The 23,200-nt window shown below is 43.1% G+C and overlaps 1 protein-coding gene across 9 annotated transcripts in view; it reads left to right on the top strand.

Moving 5' to 3' along the window:
- Nucleotides 1-23,200, top strand: part of LRFN2 (leucine rich repeat and fibronectin type III domain containing 2) — a 685,481-nt gene that overhangs the window by 297,912 nt on the left and 364,369 nt on the right. For all 9 annotated transcript variants that reach the window (XM_068232730.1, XM_068232724.1, XM_068232729.1 and 6 more), the window contains one exon: nt 5,912-6,001. The gene's annotated coding sequence lies outside the window, so the exon portion shown is untranslated. The remainder of the gene's footprint in view (nt 1-5,911; nt 6,002-23,200) is intronic.

Here is a 23,200-nt window from a genome sequence, read left to right as displayed (position 1 = left end):
TGTGTGTACGTGTGTGTACGTGTGTTTACGTGTGTTTACGTGTGTGTGTGTGTGTACTTGTGTGTACGTGTGTATGTGTGTGTGTGTGTGTGTACGTGTGTGTGTGTGTACGTGTGTGTGTGTGTGTGTGTGTGTGTACGTGTGTGTGTGTGTACGTGTGTGTGTGTGTGTGTGTGTGTGTACTTGTGTGTACGTGTGTGTGTGTGTACGTGTGTGTGTACGTGTGTGTGTACGTGTGTGTACGTGTGTGTGTGTGTGTACTTGTGTGTACGTGTGTGTACGCGTGTGTACGTGTGTGTACGTGTGTGTACGTGTGTGTGTACTTGTGTGTACGTGTGTGTGTGTGTGTGTGTGTGTGTGTGTGTGTGTGTGTGTGTGTGTGTGTGTGTGTGTGTGTGTGTGTGTGTGTGTGTGTGTACGTGTGTGTACGTGTGTGTACATGTGTGTGTACGTGTGTGTGTACGTGTGTGTGTGTGTGTGTACACGTGTGTGTACGTGTGTGTGTGTTGTACGTGTGTGTGTGTGTGTACGTGTGTGTGTGTGTGTACTTGTGTTTACGTGTGTGTGTGTGTGTGTGTGTGTGTGTGTGTGTGTGTTTACATTAATATTCCACAGTGATCCTAGTAAAGACTATCAGCATATAAAATATGTACCATTGGCTTGTTCAGTTAATTACTCATGCAGAAAGAGGAAATGTCAGGGTACAGATTTTATATTAGAAAAATAATACAATTTAATAAAGTCGGTTTACAATTTCATAGCTGGGTTATAAATTAAAATAGAATGGTTATTTTTAGTAATAGGAAACAACTGTATTCATATATATTTTTTTGCAGCACTGATACATGTTTATAGCATTTTTCTTTCTTTCTTTCTTTTCAAGTTTATAGCATATTTATTTTTTGCTTTATTTTCTGTGTGTGTGAAAGTAGAATTTTACTGTAAACCTGAACATGAAACAGAAGTCCTTCTTTCACTTGAGAAAAAAATAAATCTTAAGAGTTTGTCGTGCTGCAAAAAAAATGTATCTTCTTACCCTTTTCCATTTTGAATTACAGTTTGTAATAGGTGATGGTTTTGTATGCATTTAAAATTCAAAGGCAATTCCAGCAGAGCAAAATCCAGGCTGGAGGCAGAAGAAGATTAAATGATTTAGTAAAGGTCACCAGAAACGTGTTGCTAGCCAGCCTCCAATGTCATCAGAACAAGTTGTCTTTTCCAGTGTAATGCCATTAAGGATGTGACATACTCTGCGCTGCTCAGTTCATAGCAGGGCTTGGGCGCCGGCGCGGAGAAATGCTCAGGCGCTCACAAGCCGTAGCTGACACTGCCCAAGATGGATGGAGCAGAGCTTGCAGGATGGATTGGATAATCTGCTTCTGCTAGCATTATTTGATTAGCTCTCCCCCTCAGTATCTTTAACCAAAGGCATGTGAGGAAGGAAAAAATCTATAGCCAACAATTGACTAGCACTCTAATCCAAATAATAATTAATAACTTCTTCGTTTTCCAGCATGCACTGTAAAAATTGTGTTTGAACCAGGAACTTTTTTGCATTAACGCACACCTGACCCTAGACAAAGCTACCTAAAGTGAGCACAGAGAAATGTTTATGCTGGATCCACATACCTCTGTGCGCTGTCAATGCCTTTCAACGTTCCCCCCGGTTTTCGTAATCACTTCTACAAAAATGTGACTTTTAGCTGTAGTCAAATTTTCAAACAGGAAGGCCTAGTGCACACCGGAGCGTTTCCGCTGCGGTTTGCGATCTGCTTGCGGGTGCGGATCCGCTAGGGTAATGTATTTCAATGGGCTGGTGCACATAAGAGCGGGAGGCGTTTTGCAGAAACGCATACTCCCGGGCTGCTGCAGATTTTGAATTGCGGATGCGTTTCTGCCTCAATGTTAAGTATAGGAAAACCGCAAACCGCTCTGAAAAACGGCACTTCAGAGCGGTTTGCCAGGCGGTTTTTGTTACAGTAGCTGTTCAGTAACAACTTTACTGCAACAATACATGAAATCTACTATACCAAAACCGCTACACAAAACCGCAAAACGCTAGCTGAAACGCTGCAGAAAAAGAGGAAAAAGCGTTTCAAAATCTGCTAGCATTTTGCGGATCTGCTAGCGGTTTTTGGTGTGCACTAGGCCGAAGAGGCGGACTTGCTGCGAAGTTCCCTCCTATCACCATCCCATTCACTGCTCTTCCCCACAGGGGAGTGGATGGGAGGGTGAAAGGACGGAACATTGCAGCAAGCCTGCCTTTCTGAAAATGTTAAATTAGTCAAAAGCCAGATTTGTTTAATAAGTTATTATGGGAACTGGGGGGAAATTAGGAAAGGAACGGACAACACACCGAGGTATCTGAATCCAGCATGTACATACCTCTGTGGCTACCTGAGTTAGCTTGGCCTCGGGTCAGGTATCCTTTGACAAACCTTCTCTTGTTTCACATTCTAGCATTGTACTGTGTTAATAGCTTATTCAAGTTTTTGAATAAGGATAACACCACTTGTGGGCTAACGCGAAAGATTAAAAGAGCACATTTTTGATGATGGTCTAAAGAAGACAGTTCTAATAAAGTGGAATTTCACTTCAAAATAACAGTTTTCAAGATTTTATGCAAGATTGTTCTTCCACAACCTGAACAAATTAAATGTCCCATGTTTACATACATCTGTAATGTACCTTTTTGCAGGTGAAGTCATCATGTGGCCTGTGTGGCTGTGTCTAAAACTCCTTCAGATGAGACTACTGGGGGTACCTTTGATGGCCTCCTCTAGCCTTGTAGGCGTTTTGGCATTCCACGATGGAGGGAGGTGTGGGGGGTACGTTTATTCCTGCACTCAAAGGGTATCTGTAGAAAAAACCTAATCCAGAGATGGAAAGAAGAAGAACATATTTATGATCTGCTGTATTTGAATCTATGCATGTTGGATTTGGGTGTCAGAAAGAATAGTGTAGGAAATTTCTGCAGCGTTTACCAGGCAACAGTTGTAGTATTCTGCTGATACCATGGTTTGAAACAAATGAAACGATAGACCACTTGATTTTTGAAACTGTTGAGTCTCACTTCTACATTTGTAGATATTCTTTAAGCTAAAGCTAGGCAAGTAACTTTAGATGTGGTTTTTACAACCATATCCAGAACCAACCATTATTGATTGCTCTAAAGTGTACCCCATTGTGATTGACTGACAATTATAAATTACCATGAATTCCCTGCAATCATCCATGTGTGATCAGAGTCAGGGCCGGATTTGTACTTTCCAGTGCCCTAGGCCTGCTGTCATCTACCCCCCCCCCCCCCCCCGCCACCACCACTACCAAAAAACATTCTGACCAACACTGACTATCGATCATTTGTTTGAATGGGCTCATTTCAGTTGTGCTGCTCTGCCTCCCATTCAGCCAAGAATCAGAGGATGCTCGGTCTGCTCAATAATTCCTGCAATTTGTGCTCCTGCCCGAAAGTGCAGAGCAGCCAATAGTGTTCTGGGAATGCATACTTGAGAAATGACGCTGATATATGTACTTGTCAAGAATGCATAACACTATACTGGCGTTGGTTGCTGTGCACATCTGGGCAGGAGCAGAAAACTTGCGCAAGTCGCAAGTGGCCAGAGCATGCGCTGCTTCTTTGTCATCTGTGAGACTGGCTGCAGTCAGAGCCACAAACAGGTGACAGGGAGCGTGAGTGGCCAGAGCATGCGCTGCTTCTTTGTCCTCTGTGCGACTGGCTGCAGTCAGAGCCACAAACAGGTGACAGGGAGCGTGAGTGGCCAGAGCATGCGCTGCTTCTTTGTCCTCTGTGAGACTGGCTGCAGTCAGAGCCACAAACAGGTGACAGGGAGCGTGAGTGGCCAGAGCATGCGCTGCTTCTTTGTCCTCTGTGAGACTGGCTGCAGTCAGAGCCACAAACAGGTGACAGGACAGCTCAATGGAGAGAAACAGAGAACAGGTAAGTAGCAAACATTCTGTCAATACCCACTTTGGATGTTTGGTTGTAATTAGAGCGGACCTGAACTCAGAACTTCCTCTCTGCTTCAAAATATACACAATAACATAATAACCTTTAAAAAAACATTTCTTTGTTACAGCTGATACAAATTCTGCAATCAATCGGCAGTGTCTACTTCCTGCTTTCATGGAAGCAGACATATTGTTAACATCCTGTGCTTTCAAATTAGCTTAGATGTTGTGGCAGTCAGGGGACACAGGAGAGATCAAATTACAACGTCAGATTAGACACAGATGAGGGGGAATTACACAGGCTCTCTAAAAAAAATACAAGGTAGATTTTTCTATGTTTTCCTTCTGTCCTGTGCAAGAGTTCAGCTCCACTTTAAAGCATCTGAATGATATTTATTTATATTTGAAAAATTTATGTATCTCTTTTGAATGTTGAATGTACATATGGTGGTTTGCTCTAACATATTGACAGTATACAGGAACAAAGTCTTAAGAAGGCTTATTCACAGAAAGATTACTTTTGTTCTTTTAAGCCAATAAATGGTATCATCCTCATTCAAAACTCTCTGCTTTCGCTGTGGCTAAAATGGTACAATGCTTTACTGCTACAGGAAAGGAGAAGGATGCCAAACTATACAGACTAGCACAGAGGTAGTAACAGCTCAGGTGACAGTGACAGTTTAGCAATGAAAGTAAAGCAAACAGCATTTTTATTCCTCTCATAGATGGTAGGAACAGAAAATGAGCCAGGAAAGAGTTAACTGAGACCACTGCTGGCTAGGAAGAAAAAAACCCTAAAGCCATAAATTTAAGTAGACTAGAGATAAGAAAGTGTAATTAACAGCTGCTGGGGTCAGTGTCAGTCACAGCTGTAAAGGAGAAAGTGAAGAAATTAGCAGGGTTCACTGATGTCTTTGAATGTCTGCATTAAAACTCAGCGGAACTTAGTTCTATCTGCTTTGTAATGTAAATCCCTGGTATTTCTCACATCAACTTGTATGATCATGATAAGAGGAATTGATCATCAGATGAGGTGACAGCAGATGTTGATTGAGAGAGAGACTTGCTGGAATTGGGGAACTCTGGAATTCAGCTATTAGTGCAGAGCAGGGCGCTGGCTGGCTGCGCTGCGGGACCAGAAGAGGTGATTAATTTTGACATATGACCTCTTCTCTCTCCAAGTCCTGCCGCCCTTCTTATCTTATCTGATTTTATCGCCCTAGGCCGTGGCCTTTGTGGCCTTTCCAGAAATCCGGCCCTGATCAGAGTGCACAATTATGCCACAGCTGTGAACGTTCGATCATGGACGCTATCATGGCAAAGGCAGGAATGCACAAATAGGTGGACATCTGGACATGGCAGCAGAATTTAGAAGTGATGCATTTGTGAGCTATTGGTCAGTGTGATGCATAGATTGTGCTCCACGAATTACACAGAATACGTTTTAGATACTTAAAGAGGAACTCCAGTGAAAATAATGTAATAGTGTAATAATGAAGTGCTTTGTTTTTATAATAATTATGTATAAATGATTTAGTCAGTGTTTTCCCATTGTAAAATCTGTCCTCTCCCTGATTTACATTCTGACATTTATCACATGGTGACATGTTTACTGCTGGCAGGTGATGTCAGTGGAAGGAGATGCTGCTTGCTTTTCTAGCAGTTGTAAACAGCTATTTCCCACAATGCAACAAGGTTCACAGACAGGAAACTGCCAGGACCATGGTCCTCACAGTTTCCTGTGGGAGGGGTTTCACCACAATATCAGCCATACAGAACCCCCTGATGGTCTGTTTGTGAAAAGGAATAGATTTCTCATGTAAAAGGGGGTATCAGCTACTGATTGGGATGAAGTTCAATTCTCCTTTATGGTTTCTTTTTAAGTTTTACCTTTGTTCATGGGTAATTCTCACATTTCCAACATTTTATTTTTCATCAGGTGGACTTTTCAAGCAAGTGACGACGTGCGCAACTGAGGAGTGGGCCATGGTCTCTGAAATTCTGGAAAACGCCCCTCATTAAAGCTAGGGTGAGTTCACATAAAAAAATGAATACATTAATCAGTAAAGACAAATTATGAGGTTGTTTTCTAAATAAATAAATAGACGTTTGCCATATTAGTGAACGTGCATTCTCTACTTTTTAAAAGGTTGTACACACACACACACACACGATAGTTTGCACCAAATGGTCCCCTAGAGCATGAAATAGAACAGAAATCTGTTTCCAGTACAGGAAGAGTTAAGAAACTCCAGCTGTTATTTATGCAAATAGCCATTGAGCTCCACCACTTTCAGGGCCGGTTCACACGGGCGGCAGGCAGCGTTGGGGCGGCCAGGAAGTTGCGTCGTCCTGTGACGTCTCATTCGGTGGCGGCAGTACGGAGATCGTCGCGATCGGCGTTTCTCGTCCCCGCAAGGGGACATGAAGAAGCGCCGGCTAGCCGTCCCTGGACGTTGCATGCGGCTTCTAGGGAGGGCCGAAACAATGCGTTAAATTGGGATCAGAACGCCGCGTTTATGCAATCGACGGTAATCGACGGTTACCGTGCAATGCTAAATGCTCCAATTCACTTGAATGGGAGAGTTTAGCCGATGGGTCCCGAACGCTTGACAGTAGACGCCGCCAAGCATCTGTGTGAACCAGCCCTCAAAGTCACAGAGAGTTGTGACTTCTGATTAGGTTGTCTCAACTGTATTGTTTTTTTTTCTTTTGCAGAGAACAGTTCAGGACAGGTCAAAAGTTCACTGCCTGTTCTGTAAAAACATTTAGAATGCTGAGTAATGTGTAAACTGCAAATATTAGAGAATGATGCAAAGTTATAAAAAAAAGCTGTATAACTGAAAATAAAAATATGAGAGTATTTTTTTGCTACCAATGTTCTAGTAATTACCCCTACTACACAACCAATTCATTATATCATCATTTTTTTCCGCTTCACTGTCTCTTTAAATGCGTATAATTCCAATGGGATGCACAACCTATGCTAGTTATATACAAATGTATACAGCTTGAAAATTGACAGATTCGAATACAGAAGCTGCATTATTTGATTGGTCCATTTTCAAACTGCCTAGAATTTCATAAAATTTGCATAGCATGTGCACAAAATTTGAATTATTAGTAAACTAAAAATTACTAGCAAATTGTTAGGTAAGGATCTGCTCAATTTATTTAAATAAATGAGAATCTTTAAAATGTGTGCGTGGCTTTAAATGCCTGGCTTTTCCTACTTACCCTGTTATTGTATCAATGCTATTATGTTTCAAGTTGACACTGAAGTTGAGAATGGAGATGATGTTGAAGTTCAGATTGAAGTTAAGGCTGAAGGTGGGACTGACTGTGATGTTGAGGAGGAACCTGAAGTTGAAATTTAGGCTAAAGTTGAGGTGAAAGCTAAGGTTGGATTTAAGGTTAAAGTGAACCAGAGACAAAGCGCACTCATGTATTTTGCCATATATATCAGTGAGAACATTAGAGAAAACACCTACCCTGCTCTCTGTTTCATCCTCACTGCTCAGTCTGCTTGTTATCAGCTCTGATAAAATCCCTGACTGAGCATTCATTCTGGCTTTGCTCAGGAATCATTATAGCTTAGTCTATCTTCTCTGATGTCTTTTCAAGCCCACGCCTGCCCCCTTCTGGCTCTGCTTTTCTGTTCTGTATAATACTTGCAGCATCACAGAGAGCTGTGATGAGATGGGAGGAGCTGCTAATGTAAGGGTATATTGAAAAACGTTTTTTTTATCTATATTTGTTAGTCATAAGAGGTTTTTAGAAATGTTGATTTCATTTTGCACAAAGCCCACTAAATAATATGCTTTTCTGATGAACTGTATTTTGCATGGAGTTTTAGTAAAAAAACACAAACAACGGCACACCAGAACAGTGGAAATAGCAGGTATAGCATTTATTGTGTAAAATCTATCAGGGGATATGTTTATTTTGTGCCAAAGCGTTCATCTCTGGTTTCCTTTAAAGTTAAGTTTGTTCTTTTTTTTCTTTTTTACATTCCATGAAGGGAGTGGGGTGAAGGCCTTTAAAGGTCCATGGCTTCAGACAGAAAGAAAATATCTTGGATATCATGATTGTTTTTATTTTTCAACATTATCTGATGTGATTTCTACTGCAGGGATCGCCAGTTAATAGCTAATATCTGTGTCAATGTAAACTTTCATAAAATTTCCCTGAAAAGAATAATTATAATATTTAACAGTATAATATTTTATACTTTTGTTTTATTTATACTAATACAAAAAGTGTGGCCTTCCAACTAAATTTTTAAAAGGAAAAATCCCACCCATTTTAGGCAAAAATAATAAAAAAAAATGTTATTCACTCATCCGCTCCGTCGTGAAAATGCAGCTTTGACTATCTCCCTCATAGCTTCTCACTCTAATCATGTTCTTTGGTTCAGTGCACTAGCCCCCTAATCCCTCTCAGGGTGGCCACACACTATACAATTTTTTACATTCAATTCAACATTTACCATCAATTCTGATTGATTGTAACATTTTAAAAATCTAACTAATGTACCACACCCGTGTGTTCAATTTTTCCCCAATTATGAAAAACATGAATGAAAACTCTGAAAAAATGTCTGCATCTCTACATTACAAAATTGTCAATCTACCACACACCATACAATCTTGAAAAAAATTGATCAGGAATTTCTGGCACTACCAATCGAGAAAAAAAAGGGAAATTCAGTTAGAATTTTCACTCAAATAAAAAAAAAAGCTTTTGATTTTCTGTAGAAACGATTGTTTTTATCGAATTGCTTGAAAATTGGATTATTGGATACATATGAAAGGCAGGTGAAGCCGCAATATGACTCCACTTTCACCCTTTCTGTGTTGTCAGCCTGTCTCTTTTCGCTAATCTCTATTATGGGCCTGTCCAGAACTAGAAATCTCACAATGCAGAAAGCCACCTCACGGAGGCTCTGTTCACATATGAAATGGAAATCGCTGACGGCAGCAATTTTTGATTATTTTTAGCGTTTTTTCCCCCTCCCGGTGCTCCACTGCGCACTACGATTTCTGGCAAAGCGCCTTTGTAAGCGCTTTTGTAGAGCGATTCCGTTTTGCTACTTCCTGACGTCAGTCAGGAAGTGAACTCTTTGACCTGGAAAACAATAAATACAATGCATTTTTTTTCCTTAAAAAAACGCGAATGCAATCGCAGCATAATGCGGTTTTGTGAGCATTTAGCGCTCTTCCTATACCTTCCATTAGAGCAAAATCGCCCCAAAAATGGTACAGGCACCACTTTGTAGAGCGCAAAGTAGACGAAACGCACCGATATGAACTTTCTCATAGAGAATCATTGCACAAGCCTTTTGTGGGCGATTTTGAAAATTACCTGCGCTTGAAGGTTGAAAACGCCCCTAGATGTGAACGAGCCCTTACAATACTAGTAGGATGGAGACTTTTGGTGGCTAACCAGTAATCTCCAAGAATCTGGAAAAATTTGAGAGACCAGGAGCCCAATTGTGAGATATTGCTTGTATAAGTGGTATAATGTCGGAGAATAGATTATACTCACAAAGGTGGGTTGCAAGAGCTTGCAACCACCACCAGAGCCTGTGGAATATAACCGCCCACGCTCAGTATTCCAGGCCTGCTGTGCAGGCGCTGGTTGGTCACACACCTTGGAGACTTTTATAGATACAAAGGGCCATATGCAATTCTCTTTTTCACCTGAGTTTTCTCCTAGGAGATAATTTTTCATCTTCAATTTGAAATAACTTTCTAGCACTTTCCAACTGAAAAAATACCAAAAAGTAGATGAATAAGTACTATCAAAATTATTTTGAGCATTTTCTTGCTTTCTGGTGGCTTAAAAGGCATTTTATTAACAAGTTTAAAAATATCACCTAGGAGAAAACTATGGAGAAAAAGTGAATTGCATATGGGCCAAAAAGTGTTCAAAAAACTGTAGACCCCTGGTAAGGGTAAAAACTATCCAAGTAACACTGGTGGTGGAGGCGCCCTTGGTAATCCTGCAAAATCACTGTCATTTATACATTGTAAACAAGATATTCATATGCCTCACCTCTTCTGAAGGACAAAGGTGTTTGTGCGTGTTTTAAAAGTATTTGTGAGGTGTAATAAAAAGGGACATAATGCATTTGTTAGATGTTTTCTTTATTTTATATATATATTTAATGTATCAAGTTTGGAACCACTATAACTTTTTTATACTTTGTACAATCAGGAAGCCAAAAAGTTGGAGCTAGTAAGGGGCTCCACGTATGGACTTTACCAACCTACAAGTAGTGTCACTTTCAAGAGGGAAAGGAGTGACAAGTTTTCTAACTCTTGCAAAATTGTCATACCTCCATTAAAGGGAACCAGAGACAAAGCACCCTCATGTATTTTACCATATATATCAGTGGGAACATTAGAGAAAACACCTACCCTGCTGTCTCATTCATTATTTACTGTTCAGCTTGCTTCTAATCAGTCCAGATAAAATCCCTGACTGAGCATTCAGTCTGGCTTTGCTATAATGACTTAGCTATAATGATTCCTGAGCAGAGCCACAAGGTGGCAGGCTTGGGCTTGAAAAGACACCAGAGAACACAGAATCAGCTATAATAGTTCCTTAGCAAAGCCAGACTGAATGCTCAGTCGGGGATTTTGTCATGCCTGGTAAGAAGCAGGCTGAGCAGTAAAGAATGAAACAGAGAGCAGGGTAAGTGTTTTCTCTAATGTCCCCACTGATATATATGGTAAAATACATGAGGTTGCTTCGTCTCTGGTTCACTTTAAGGCCAAGTAACTCTTCCCAAACTCTGCCTGCTCAAAATAAAGCTGATTCAATACAATGAAGGGGACTTAATAAGAGAGTGATCAAGTTGTAGACACTTAAAGGATCACTATCAAAAAAATAAAAAATTTAAAATATAGGTCTACACATACTTATAAGAAGTACATTTCTCCCAGACTAATATAAAAAGTACATTATGGACAAGTCCATCTCCGCAAGGCGGAATTCTTAGGGTTTTCTTTAGATAATTTATAACATATTTTACTCTGGAAGAAATGTACGTTTTATTCCTATGTATTTTACATTTTACAATTTTTTGAGATAGTGGTTCTTTTACCATGTAGGGATTGTGATATTTTATTTTTGAATCTGCAGTTTTTGCACATAATGGCCACATAGTCATCCAGGCAGGATCCAGATGCAGTAAGCTGTGATCTGCAGTCCTTCACCTCAGTAAATCAACCCCACACAGTCACTTATTTCATGCCATTTTTTCATTGAATGAAGAATATCTTCTTTGCTTGTAATTATTTATCATCAGCACTGATGAAATATTGTATGCATTGACTCAATCTTTGTAAAGAGCAAAGAGCATCTATCACTTCACGCGGCAAGGCTGTGACTCCGCCATGTGTTCCACTACAAAGGTTGAGGCTTCCGTGGAAATATATATTTCCTGTGATGACATATTTATGCAGATTAAATGAGTTCTTCCATAATTTGTAATGCCTATTTACAGAATTACACTTCAAAGCTTGTCTGGTATAAATGAGTGCAAGTCCAATAAAAATGTCAGCAGATATTAATTCCCTGCCTTCCGCAGCAGAGATCACGCTTTGTCTTAGCATAAGCCAATCCTGGAGCGGAAATGATCATGGAAAATTGGTGTCTGAAAGACAGCCGGGGCCTGCTTCATTTTTAACAAAGTCATATTTAGCACATTATGAGTTAAGGGATAACTACTATGTGTGTGTGTGTGTTATATATACAGCACATTACAAGTTAAAGGAATACTGCAGAGGGCTAGGAGAAAAAAGAGTTGAACTTACCTGGGACTTCTAATGGTTCCCCGCAGGCATCCTGTGCCCACGCAGCCAGTCACCGATGCTCCGCAGTATGTCCGTGGGAGTATGTGCGCACTCCCGCAAGAAGACATAGCCGGTGCATTGCCCTCTGACCTAGACATAATGAGTGCACATGCGCAATATGTACGCTTGGGCATCTGGTGACCACACACTGGCTACGTCTACCCACAGAAGTGCACCCGTACTCCCGCGGACATACTGCACCGACCCCGCCGACCACACGCATCGGCTACGTCTACCCACAGGAGTGCACCCGAACTCCCGCGGACATACTGCACCGACCCCGCCGACCACACGCATCGGCTACGTCTACCCACAGGAGTGCACCCGAACTCCCGCGGACATACTGCACCGACCCCGCCGACCACACGCATCGGCTACGTCTACCCACAGGAGTGCACCCGAACTCCCGCGGACATACTGCACCGACCCCGCCGACCACACGCATCGGCTACGTCTACCCACAGGAGTGCACCCGAACTCCCGCGGACATACTGCACCGACCCCGCCGACCACACGCATCGGCTACGTCTACCCACAGGAGTGCACCTGAACTCCCGCGGACATACTGCACCTTCACCGACCCCGCCGACCACACACACCGGCTACGTCTACACACGGGAGCTCACCAGTACTCCCGCGGACATACTGCGCCTGCACCGACTCCGCCGACATGGACTTTGGAATGAGCTGGTTACAGATGAACGGAGACAGACGCCGGGCACACCACCCCACACACATGCACAGGGCATCTACAGTATTACAAATTCAAGTGGGGACTAAGGAATCCTTTAATTTTTTAAATGCCTTTTTTTTCTAAAATTCTAAATCTATTTTTTGTCTGGGTTACAGAAACTGAATAAGGGTTGGAGTTAGGAGAAACATGGTTGGGAAAGTTAGGATTAGAGTAGAAAAATATGGGTTAGTAGTGTTACAGATGTGACAATTAGGGTAAGGAACAGTGTTGGTTGAATTAGCCTAAAGGTAGCTACTTATGATCCAATTTCTAGTGAAAAATCGTTTGAGCAATCAGAAATTCTGATCGGATTGGTTGTAAATAATATTTGTTGATGGACACAATTACAAACGATTAGAAAAATAGTCATCCGATTGGATTTTTGTCAAACCAAAATTTGGATTTTCTTATTGGTTGTGATAGATAGGAAGCAAAGATTGTTTCGTTGATGGTGTAGTGAACAATTCACTTCCGATCAGAATTTCTGATTGAAATGATTTTTCGCTAGAAATTGGTTCGTTAGTGGCCACCTTTAGTTCGGTTTGGATTCAGTATCAACAAATAAGTCACAATGCAGGACCTGAATTTGATTTTTAGTGACGTAAAAGAACTGACTGATATTGCCTATTTCTGTCCGTTTTCAGTGGTTTTCACTTTGTCCGTTCATTTTACTTTCTTCAGCTTGACTAGAATGATGGATGTTAGAGCGGTATAAAACCCTGACATAATATTCAATATAAACATGTTTTCCTACTTTTATATGCCATGCGGTTATCATATTTGCTTTTGTGCATAAGTATTATTATTCATTTGGAAATTACAAGTTCCCAAAGTACATTTTTTTTGCTCTGAGAGCTAACTTTGCGTTTTATTCATAACTGCTTTTATTCATCTTGTATTAAAGGCAAACATGCTTTCTGATTGTCTGTTTGTGTTCAGGAGAGTCTGCACAGTCACAGACTGTGTCACATTCCTCACTTGATACAATTAAGTAAACAAAAGATAAAATTATCTTCAGTTCGGATGCATCAAGATTTCTCCGCACTGAGCTTGTAAGTCCTGTGTTTAAAGAGGAACTCCAGCCTAAACAAATATACTGTCATTAAGTTACATTAGTTATGTTAATTAAAATATATAGGTAATATAATCTCTTACCCACCCTGTTTTAAAAGAACAGGCAAATGTTTGATTTCATGATGGCAGCCATCTTTTTGGTTGAAAGGAGGTGACAGGGACAGTTCCAACTGTCCTGTGTCCTGACCGCCTCTCCCAGTTGCTAGGCAACGTGATTAACAACATAGGAAATCCCATCATGCTCTGCACAGCATCAGGGAAAAAAACCCGGGCTTTTTTTCTTTGATGGGTGGAGCTTAGATAAAAATGCAGCTAAAAATTATGCTTTGGTAAGAAAAACAAAGTTCTGATGCTGTGAAACTGTTAAAGAAACACCAAGCCTTTTCAGTGCTGCTGAGTAGATTTTTAGTCCGGAGGTTCACTTTAACTAGTTAAATGCTGTTCTAGTAAAAAAAAAATGGTGGTAGTATATATAATGCTGTAAAAAATATTTTTAAGCAAAGAAGAAATGCTGGGTTTCATTCCACTTTAAAGAGAACCCGAGGTGGGATTTAATGATGTTAGTGGGGCACAGAGGCTGGTTGTGCACACTATCACCAGCCTCTGTTGCCCTATGGTGTGCCCCCAGGACCCCCTGCGCTCTGCTATCCCCAGCGCCGTGCTAGCGACACACAGCTTGTCGCCAGCAGACTGTTTACCTGTGACTGTCTGTCAGCGCCGCTCCCCTCGCATCCTCTGTATCGGCGCTACCCGCCCACGTCCCTTTCCTCCAATCAGTGGGAGGGAAGGGATACGGGCGGGTAGCGCCGATACAGAGAAAGGGGCGCTGACAGACAGTCACAGGTAAACAGCCTACTGGCGACAAGCTGTGTGTCGCTAGCACGGCGCTGGGGATAGCAGAGCGCAGGGGGGGTCCTGGGGGCACACCATAGGGCAACAGAGGCTGGTGATAGTGTGCACAACCAGCCTCTGTGCCCCACTAACATCATTAAATCCCACCTCGGGTTCTCTTTAAGGCTGAAAGTGTGACCAAAATTAAGACAACAGCACTAGTTTGGAGGTCACCTATTCCAAATTGCCCTGTCCTTATTCCTTCTAATCCTAAAGGCCAAGTTCTATTAGCTCAGAATATGCGGCAGTTTCCTCACAAGTGAGCCAGATGGGGTAACACTGCCTATTAAGTCATTAGGCTTGCCATTGCGATTTGGACGACATTCTGCAGTTTTCCACAGCACACATCAGAATCCTTATCACTGTGCATGGCATGGATATAGCAATTGTGCTGACCAATCGCAAGAGCAATTTGGAGCCATTTTCTACAGGGGTGTCGCTTCTATTTCTGAATCGGATGCAGCACCTCTGTGAAAACTGTCCCTAAATTAGGAAAATAATTGTTCATCCTCAGCATCAGTAATTGTTCATCCTCAGCACCAGCCTATCATCATAAGCTGTATTTTATCTCTCACGTATAGTTTGTTTTTGCCTTGTTTTTTTTTTAGACTAGATAAAATAGTTGAGCTGCAAGATTGCCTATCTCTTAATGTTATTTTTATTTTAATTTTAGTCCAAATTCATACAGAAATATTTTGTAGGCTTGTACAGCACACCATTGCATTTTTTCTGTGTAGCATTATCTGATTAGTTGATAATCATTGTTCAACTGTGCTTGTAATAAGAAGTACGTTTGCAAATAAAAGCTATGCGCGAGCTGCTTTTAGAAGATTATTACCTTTTTAATTGTTGATTGAATTTAGTGAGGAACTGGGAATGTCAGCAGTACTGATTGACTGCATGACCTTGCTATACCCCTCTGGAGTAAAAACAGTTCACTCAGATGAGTTTAGAAGCAGAGATAACCTTTTAGTGTCTGAATCAAGAGTTTAGTGTTACATAAATTATAAGCTCTGCAGGGTAAGCTCCTGACACCCAGGATGGCTTAACCACTTGCCGACCGCGCACTCATACCGCGCGTCGGCAAAGTGGTAGCTGCAGGACCAGCCACGCACATCTGCAGCGCCGGCTGCAGGCTAATTAATCAGGAAACAGCCGCTCGCGCGAGCGGCTGTTTCCTGTCATTTCACGTCGGGGGGCTCCGTGAATAGCCTGCGGGCCGCCGATCGCGGCTCGCAGGCTAAATGTAAACACAAGCGGAAATAATCCGCTTTGTTTACATTTTTACAACGCTGCTACAGTAGCAGCGTTGTAGTAGATCAGCAATCCCCGGCCAATCAGCGGCCGGGGATCGCTGTCACATGACAGCAGGGAGCCTGTTAGAGGCTGCACAGGACAGATCTTTCCTGTGCAGCCTCCGATCTCTCGGGCAGGGAGGGAGGAGAGGGAGAGGGGGAATCTTGCGGTGGAGGGGGCTTTGAGGTGCCCCCCCCCCGCCACCCACAGCATGCAGGAGCAATCAGACCCCCCCCAGCACATCATCCCCCTAGTGGGGAAAAAAAGGGGGGCGATCTGGTCGCTCTGCCTGTCACTTGATCTGTGCTGGGGGCTGTAGAGCCCACCCAGCACACATCTGAAAAAACAGCACTGGTCCTTAAGGGGGGGTAAAGGCTAGGTCCTCAAGTGGTTAATGTAGGAACAGTACTTCTCTTGAGGAAGGGCACTTTGGGTATTTGTGCAACACACAATACAGCAACTAATCGAAGTCAAACATTCTTTAGAAGTTGTCTTTAAAGTGAACCTGAAGTAGAAATAAACGTGTGAGATAGTTCATTGTGTTTGTAGTACTGGTGATAAATATAAGAATAGTAACATAGAAATAAGTCTCATATATGTTCAGTTTAATGGATTAATCTGTAAGATTGTATCAGGCTGTCACTGCTGCTGTTTAGAATCCACACTCTACTGATGTGATCCAGAACATCAGGCAGGTATTTGATCAGTCCAGAACATTGGACTACTTTGTAATCTGTTCCATAACATTGGGCAGCTCTGTGTGTGTTTCAGAACATTGGGTAGCTCTGTGTTGTGTTTCAGAACAATAGACAGCTCTGTAATGTGTTTCAGGACATTGCACAGCTCTGTGTTGTGTTTCAGAACATCAGGCAGCTCTGTGTGTGTTCCAGGACATTGGACAGCTCTCTGTTGTGTTTCAGAACATAAGACAGCTCCGTGTGTGTTTCAGAACAATGGACAGCTCTGTGTTGTGTTTCAGGACATTGGACAGCTCCGTGTTGTGTTTCAGAACATTGGGCAGCTCTGTAATGTGTTTCAGAACATTGGACAGCTCTGTGTTGTGTTTCAGAACATTGGGCTGCTCTGTAATGTGTTTCAGAACATTGGGCAGCTCTGTGTTGTGTTTCAGAACATTGGGCAGCTCTGTGTTGTGTTTCAGGACATTGGACAGCTCTGTGTTGTGTTTCAGGACATTGAACAGCTCTGTGTTGTGTTTCAGAACATTGGACAGCTCTGTGTGTGTTTCAGAACATTGGACAGCTCTGTGTGTGTTTCAGGGCATTGGATAGCTCTGTGTGTGTTTCAGAGCATTGGACAGCTCTGTGTTGTACAGCTCCATGGTGTGTTTCAGAACATTTGACAGTTTCAGAACATAGACTACTCTGTAACGTGTTTCATAATATTTGACAGCTTTGTGTTGTGTTTCAGTACTTTGTTCACTTCCACAGTGTTCCACTTACCTCCATAGAACCTTTTAGACAGCTCTAAGGTATGTGTCAGGATGCTGAACAGCTACACAACTAATTTTTCAGAAAATTAGGTAACTCCATGGTGAGTTTTAGAACATTGACAGCTCTGTGGTGCTTGTCAGCACTTTGGGCACTTTTACAGTAGGTTTGAATTCCACAGAAAACTCTCCTGTTGAGTTCCAGGACCGAAGACAGTTCCACATATGTTCTGTGTTGTGTTTCAGGACATTGGACAGCTCTGTGGGGTGTTTCAGAACATTGGACAGCTCTGTGGTGTGTGTAGGACAGGGGTGCTCAATAGGTCGATCGCGATCTACCGGTAGATCGCGACCGCCTATTTGGTAGATCGCGGCCTCTTGGCCGCGTCTTGTTAAATATAGCCGCGCGTTCTCTGTGTCGTGCTGCGGCTGTCAAAATCTGCTTCCGAGCGAAGCAGCGCTGATGGGAGAGGCGCAGCTAAACAGAGAGGCGTGGCTGGAGGGGGAGAGGAGCCAATTGAGCAGCGCTGATGGGAGAGGCGTGGCTGGAGGGGGAGAGGAGCCAATTGTGAGCGTCTTCTCTCCCTCCTCTGTGATGGTCAAGCGTTGTGGCCACGCCTCCCCCTTGTCCCGCGGGCTTCTACCACCGCATCCATCTTTGGAAGGACTGGACTGGAGACTGGAGAGCGGAGGAATTACATTGCTGCCAAGGTGGGGAATAGAATTATGGTGCGGGTCGGGTCGCGCTGCAGGTCGGGGCCAATTAGTTTACTGTGGGGCTGCAGGGGGAAGGGGATTTAGTTATTATTCATAGAAGCCATGCGGGGGGAGGGGAGGGAGGGATGGGGGTGGCAGGGGGTTTAACTGAGCTTAATGTGGGCACCCCTAGTTGAGGGAAGGATTGCTGCCAAATATGCTGGGGAGGGGGGTTAATGTCACTGTGTGGGGGTACATTTGTGGGGAAATCTGCCAATGAGATTGTATTTGTGGGGAAATCTGCCAATGAGATTGCACTTGTGGGGAAATCTGCCAATGAGATTGTATTTGTGGGGAAATCTGCCAATGAGATTGCACTTGTGGGGAAATCTGCCAATGAGATTGTATTTGTGGGGAAATCTGCCAATGAGATTGCACTTGTGGGGAAATCTGCCAATGAGATTGTATTTGTGGGGAAATCTGCCAATGAGATTGTACTTGTGGGGAAATCTGCCAATGAGATTGCACTTGTGGGGAAATCTGCCAATGAGATTGCATTTGTGGGGAAATCTGCCAATGAGATTGCACTTGTGGGGAAATCTGCCAATGAGATTGCACTTGTGGGGAAATCTGCCAATGAGATTGCACTTGTGGGGAAATCTGCCAATGAGATTGTATTTGTGGGGAAATCTGCCAATGAGATTGCACTTGTGGGGAAATCTGCCAATGAGATTGCACTTGTTGGGAAATCTACCAATGAGATTGCATTTGTGGGGAAATCTGCCAATGAGATTGCACTTGTGGGGAAATCTGCCAATGAGATTGCACTTGTGGGGAAATCTGCCAATGAGATTGCATTTGTGGGGAAATCTGCCAATGAGATTGCACTTGTGGGGAAATCTGCCAATGAGATTGCACTTGTGGGGAAATCTGCCAATGAGATTGCATTTGTGGGGAAATCTGCCAATGAGATTGCATTTGTGGCGAAATCTGCCAATGAGATTGCATGTGTGGGGGAATCATCTGCCAATGAGATTGCCTGTGTGGGGAAATCCTCTGCCAATGAGATTGCCTGTGTGGGGAAATCCTCTGCCAATGAGATCGCCTGTGTGGGGAAATCCTTTGCCAATGAGATTGCCTGTGTGGGGAAATCCTCTGCCAATGAGATTGCCTGTGTGGGGAAATCCTCTGCCAATGAGATTGCCTGTGTGGGGAAATCCTCTGCCAATGAGATTGCAATTTGTGGTCGTCCCATGCTAAACTTAGCATTTATAATGTTGTTATATGACTATACAAGACTTGTATAGTAATATACCAGCATTATTAGCTCAGCTAAGCTCAGTATTTGAAATGTTGGTAGATCTCCTGGCCTCGGCGAATTTTAAAGTAGCTCGCGAGCCGAAAAAGTGTGGGCACCCCTGGTGTAGGAACTTTGGACACATCTGTGGTGTGTTTCAGAACATTGGACAGCTCTGTGATGTGTTTCAGAACATTGGACATCTCTGGTTAGTATTTCAGAACATTTAACAACTCTGTAGTTTATTTTAGAACATTTGACATTTTTGTGTTGTGTTTTAGAACATTGGACAGCGCTACAGTGTGGTGTAGAACATTGTACAGCTCTGTGTTGGGTTTCATAATATTTGACAGCTCTGTGTTGTGTTTCGATACTTTGGTCCCCTCCAGAGTATTGAACATACCTTCACAGACCTTATTAGACAGTTCTAAGGTATGTTTCAGGACACTGAACAGCAACACAGCTTATGTTTCAGAACCTTAGGTAACTCTGTAGTGAGTTTTGAACATTGACAGGTCTGTGGTGTTCGTCAGCACTTCGGACACCTTCACAGTATATTTGAACTCCACAGAAAATTCTGCTGCCGAGTTTCAGGATCTAAGACAGTTCAGCATTTTTTTTCTGTATGTCAGACACAGTGATTTTTAACTCTTTTGATAGCTATGTGTGTTTTATCATCCTGGACAACTGCAGAGTCTGTTTTAAAACATTGGACAGCTCTGCTGTGTATCATAGGCCATTGGACAACTCCTCAACCCATCTCTTACATGTGTGTCATTTAATTGGACAACTGTGTGACGAATTTCAGGACCTTAAAGAGAACCTGTACTGAGTAAAAATATTTAAAATAACCACATGAGGTAACATCAAATGAACATTGCATCGTTACCTTGCCATCAGTTCCTCTCAGAAGCTCACCATTTTCTTCTGACAATAATCCCTTCCAGTTCTGACAATATTTTGTCAGATCTGAAATATATCAGTTGCTGACAGTAAAATATCAGTTGCTGTCAGTTATAGCTGAGAGGAAAACTGATGTACCAGGTAATATCCATGTTACCCTATGGCTCAAGTGGGCGATGTTACAGTTTAACTGTGTGCTGACCAGAAAGCTGTTATGGGTAATGGCCATTTTCAAAATGGAGGACGGAAAATCCCCTTGATCACAGTGAACAAATAGGACGCGGGACAGGAAAAAGACACTGAGGAGTAGTCTACATGGACGGAAGTATGACTTGTGCATGCTTATTTTGACTTTTAATTTTCAGTTCAGGTTTTCTTTAAACAGTTTTACAATCTGTTCCCATACATTGTCTAAGTCTGCCATGTTTTGTCATTTCATTGGACAGCGGTATGTAGAGTTTTTGTTTGTTGGAAAGCTCCTCGATGTTGTGTTTCTGAACATTAGGTAGTCTAAAGTGAATTTTAGAAGAGTTGAACACACTGTGGAGTTTGTTAGCACTTCAGACACCTCCACATTATGTTTGAACTCCACAGAAAATGTTGTGTTGTGTTTCAGTAACTTGGAAAGCTACACAATTGTATTTAAGAACATTGAAAACTCTGTAGCATTGAATAGCCCCTGGGTCTATTTGGTACAACTTACATCTTTGTGCTGAGGTTCTTGACCTTAGACAGGTCCACAGTTTGTTTCAGTACATCAAACAGCTCAGTTGTGTTTAACTGTGGTGTCATGATGAGTTTCTACAAATTGGACAGCCCCATGCCACGTTTCAGCTCATTGAACCGCTCTGTGGTGTTCTTTAACATATAGGAAAACTGCAGAGTCTGTTTCAGAACATTGGACAGCTCTGCTGTGTGTCATAGGACATTGGACAACCAGTCAAACCATGGCAGTACATCAGACATATCTGTTGTGAATTTCATGATTATAGACAGCTTCACAACCTGTTTCCATGCATTAGCCATCTCCATTGTGCGTGTCATTTAATTGGAAGGCTCTGTGGTGAATTTTAGAACCTTAGCTTTACAATCTGTTTCCATGCATTGGCCATCTCCACCATGTGTGTGTGCCATTTAATTGCACAGCTCTTTGGTGAGTTTCCATGTGTTGGACAGCCCCATGGTGTGGTTGAGCTCATTGGACAGCTGTGTGGTGTGTTTTGACTTACCGGACAGCTGCTTGGACTGTTTCAGAATACTGGACATCTCTATGACCTGTTTCTGTAGAGCGGCTCTTTCATGTGTTTCAGCACATTGTGCAGGTCCATACTCTGATTTAACTAAATTCAGGGGACATCATGAGGGAGTGCTGCTCATACCAGCCCTGGCAGTGCACATATTAGATTCTGTTCAGAGGTTTCACTCTTAACCTCTGTCTCTAATTATATTCTCTCCACTGGATACATGCTCGTTCGGGTTCTGCGGTGAATTCCCAGAGTGACGGACCTCCGCACTCTGCAGACTCACCTCAGAAGTCTCTTCACCTCTGTAACCTTGTTTCTTCAGTATTGACTGACATTTCTGTACATACTGCTCAGCCGCTCCACATCCAGCCTGCATTGAGTGTAATTTCCTCTCGGTTTTGCAGCAGATACATCCCTTCTCATCATTTTTAGTGATGAGTTCTGCAGGGCTGAACTGATCTGACTCATGAAATCTTGGAAGTGATGTTGTGTATTCATGCAGGAGAAGACATTAATTAGACCTTTCCTGGGAGACAGCTGGTCTTCCACCACACTTCAGAGGCCCGGAGCTCTTTATGGAGGAGCTCCACAGAAGCTTTATTTGATGAGGCAAACTGTTGCGTTGTCTTTTCTTTCTCACACAAAATGGACCTTATCCAATACACTGTATTTTTCGCCGTATAAGACGCTCCAGAATATAAGACGCACCTAAATTTAGGGGGCAAAAAACAAGGAAAATATATATATACTAAACCTGGTGCGTCCATGTTCCATGAGCGTCTTGTAGATGTTCTCCCTTAATTGGTGTCCTCCTGTGTCCCCTATATGTCCCTAGTGTGTCCTATCTGTTCCCAGTGTGTGTACTACTGTCCCCAGTATGTCATTAGTGTGTGTTCTACTGTCCCCAGTATGTCCCCTGCTGCTCCCAGTATGTCCCTAATGTGTCCTGCTGTCCCCAGTATGTCCCCTGTATGTCCCCTGTGTGTCTCTGGTATGTCCCCAGTATGTCCCTAGTGTGTGTCCTGCTGTCCCCAGCATGTCTCCTGCTGCTCCCAGTATGTCCCTAATGTGTGTCCTGCTGTCCCCAGTATGTCTCTGGTACGTCCCCTGCTGTCCCCAGTATGTCCCTATTGTGTGTCCTGCTGTCCCCAGAATGTTCACTGCTGTCCCCAGTATGTCCCTAGTGTATGTCCTGCTGTCCCCAGGTGTTCCCATGTATGTCCCCAGTACATGTCCTGCTGTCTTCATTATGTCCCTAGTGTTTGTCTTGCTGTCTGTAGGTGTCCCCATTCTGCCTACAGTGTACCTCCCCGTGCATGTCCTCAAACCCCCGCGTCGCTGTTTGTTTCTATGTTCTCCCTGGGTGGTCCACAACTGCCGTGTGTATGTCCGCAAACACCCCCATCGCCGCTTGTGCATATGTTCCCCCTGTGTGGTCCGCAACTGCCCGCTTGTGCCCCCGCTTGAGTTGCCGCTTTCCCCCGGTGTAAATAGTTGTACCGCGCTCATCTTACCTAAGTCAGTGTCTAAGTCAGTGTCTTCTGCGGGGATCGGAGACCTGTTTTCACTTCCGCACTTCAACTGTAGTAATTGCTTCTGCTGCGTCATCAGTGTGTGAAGACAGGTCTCCGATCCCCGCAGAAGGAACTGACTTAGGTAAGATGAGCGCAGTACAACTATTTATACCGGGGGAAAGCGGCAACTCAAGCGGGGGCACAAGCGGGCAGTTGCGGACCACACGGGGTGAACATATGCACAAGCGGCGGTGGCGGTGTTTGCAGACAT

This window comes from Hyperolius riggenbachi, chromosome 4, assembly GCF_040937935.1.
Source record: "Hyperolius riggenbachi isolate aHypRig1 chromosome 4, aHypRig1.pri, whole genome shotgun sequence".
Taxonomy (NCBI): domain Eukaryota; kingdom Metazoa; phylum Chordata; class Amphibia; order Anura; family Hyperoliidae; genus Hyperolius; species Hyperolius riggenbachi.
This window is presented reverse-complemented; position numbering and strand designations above follow the sequence as displayed.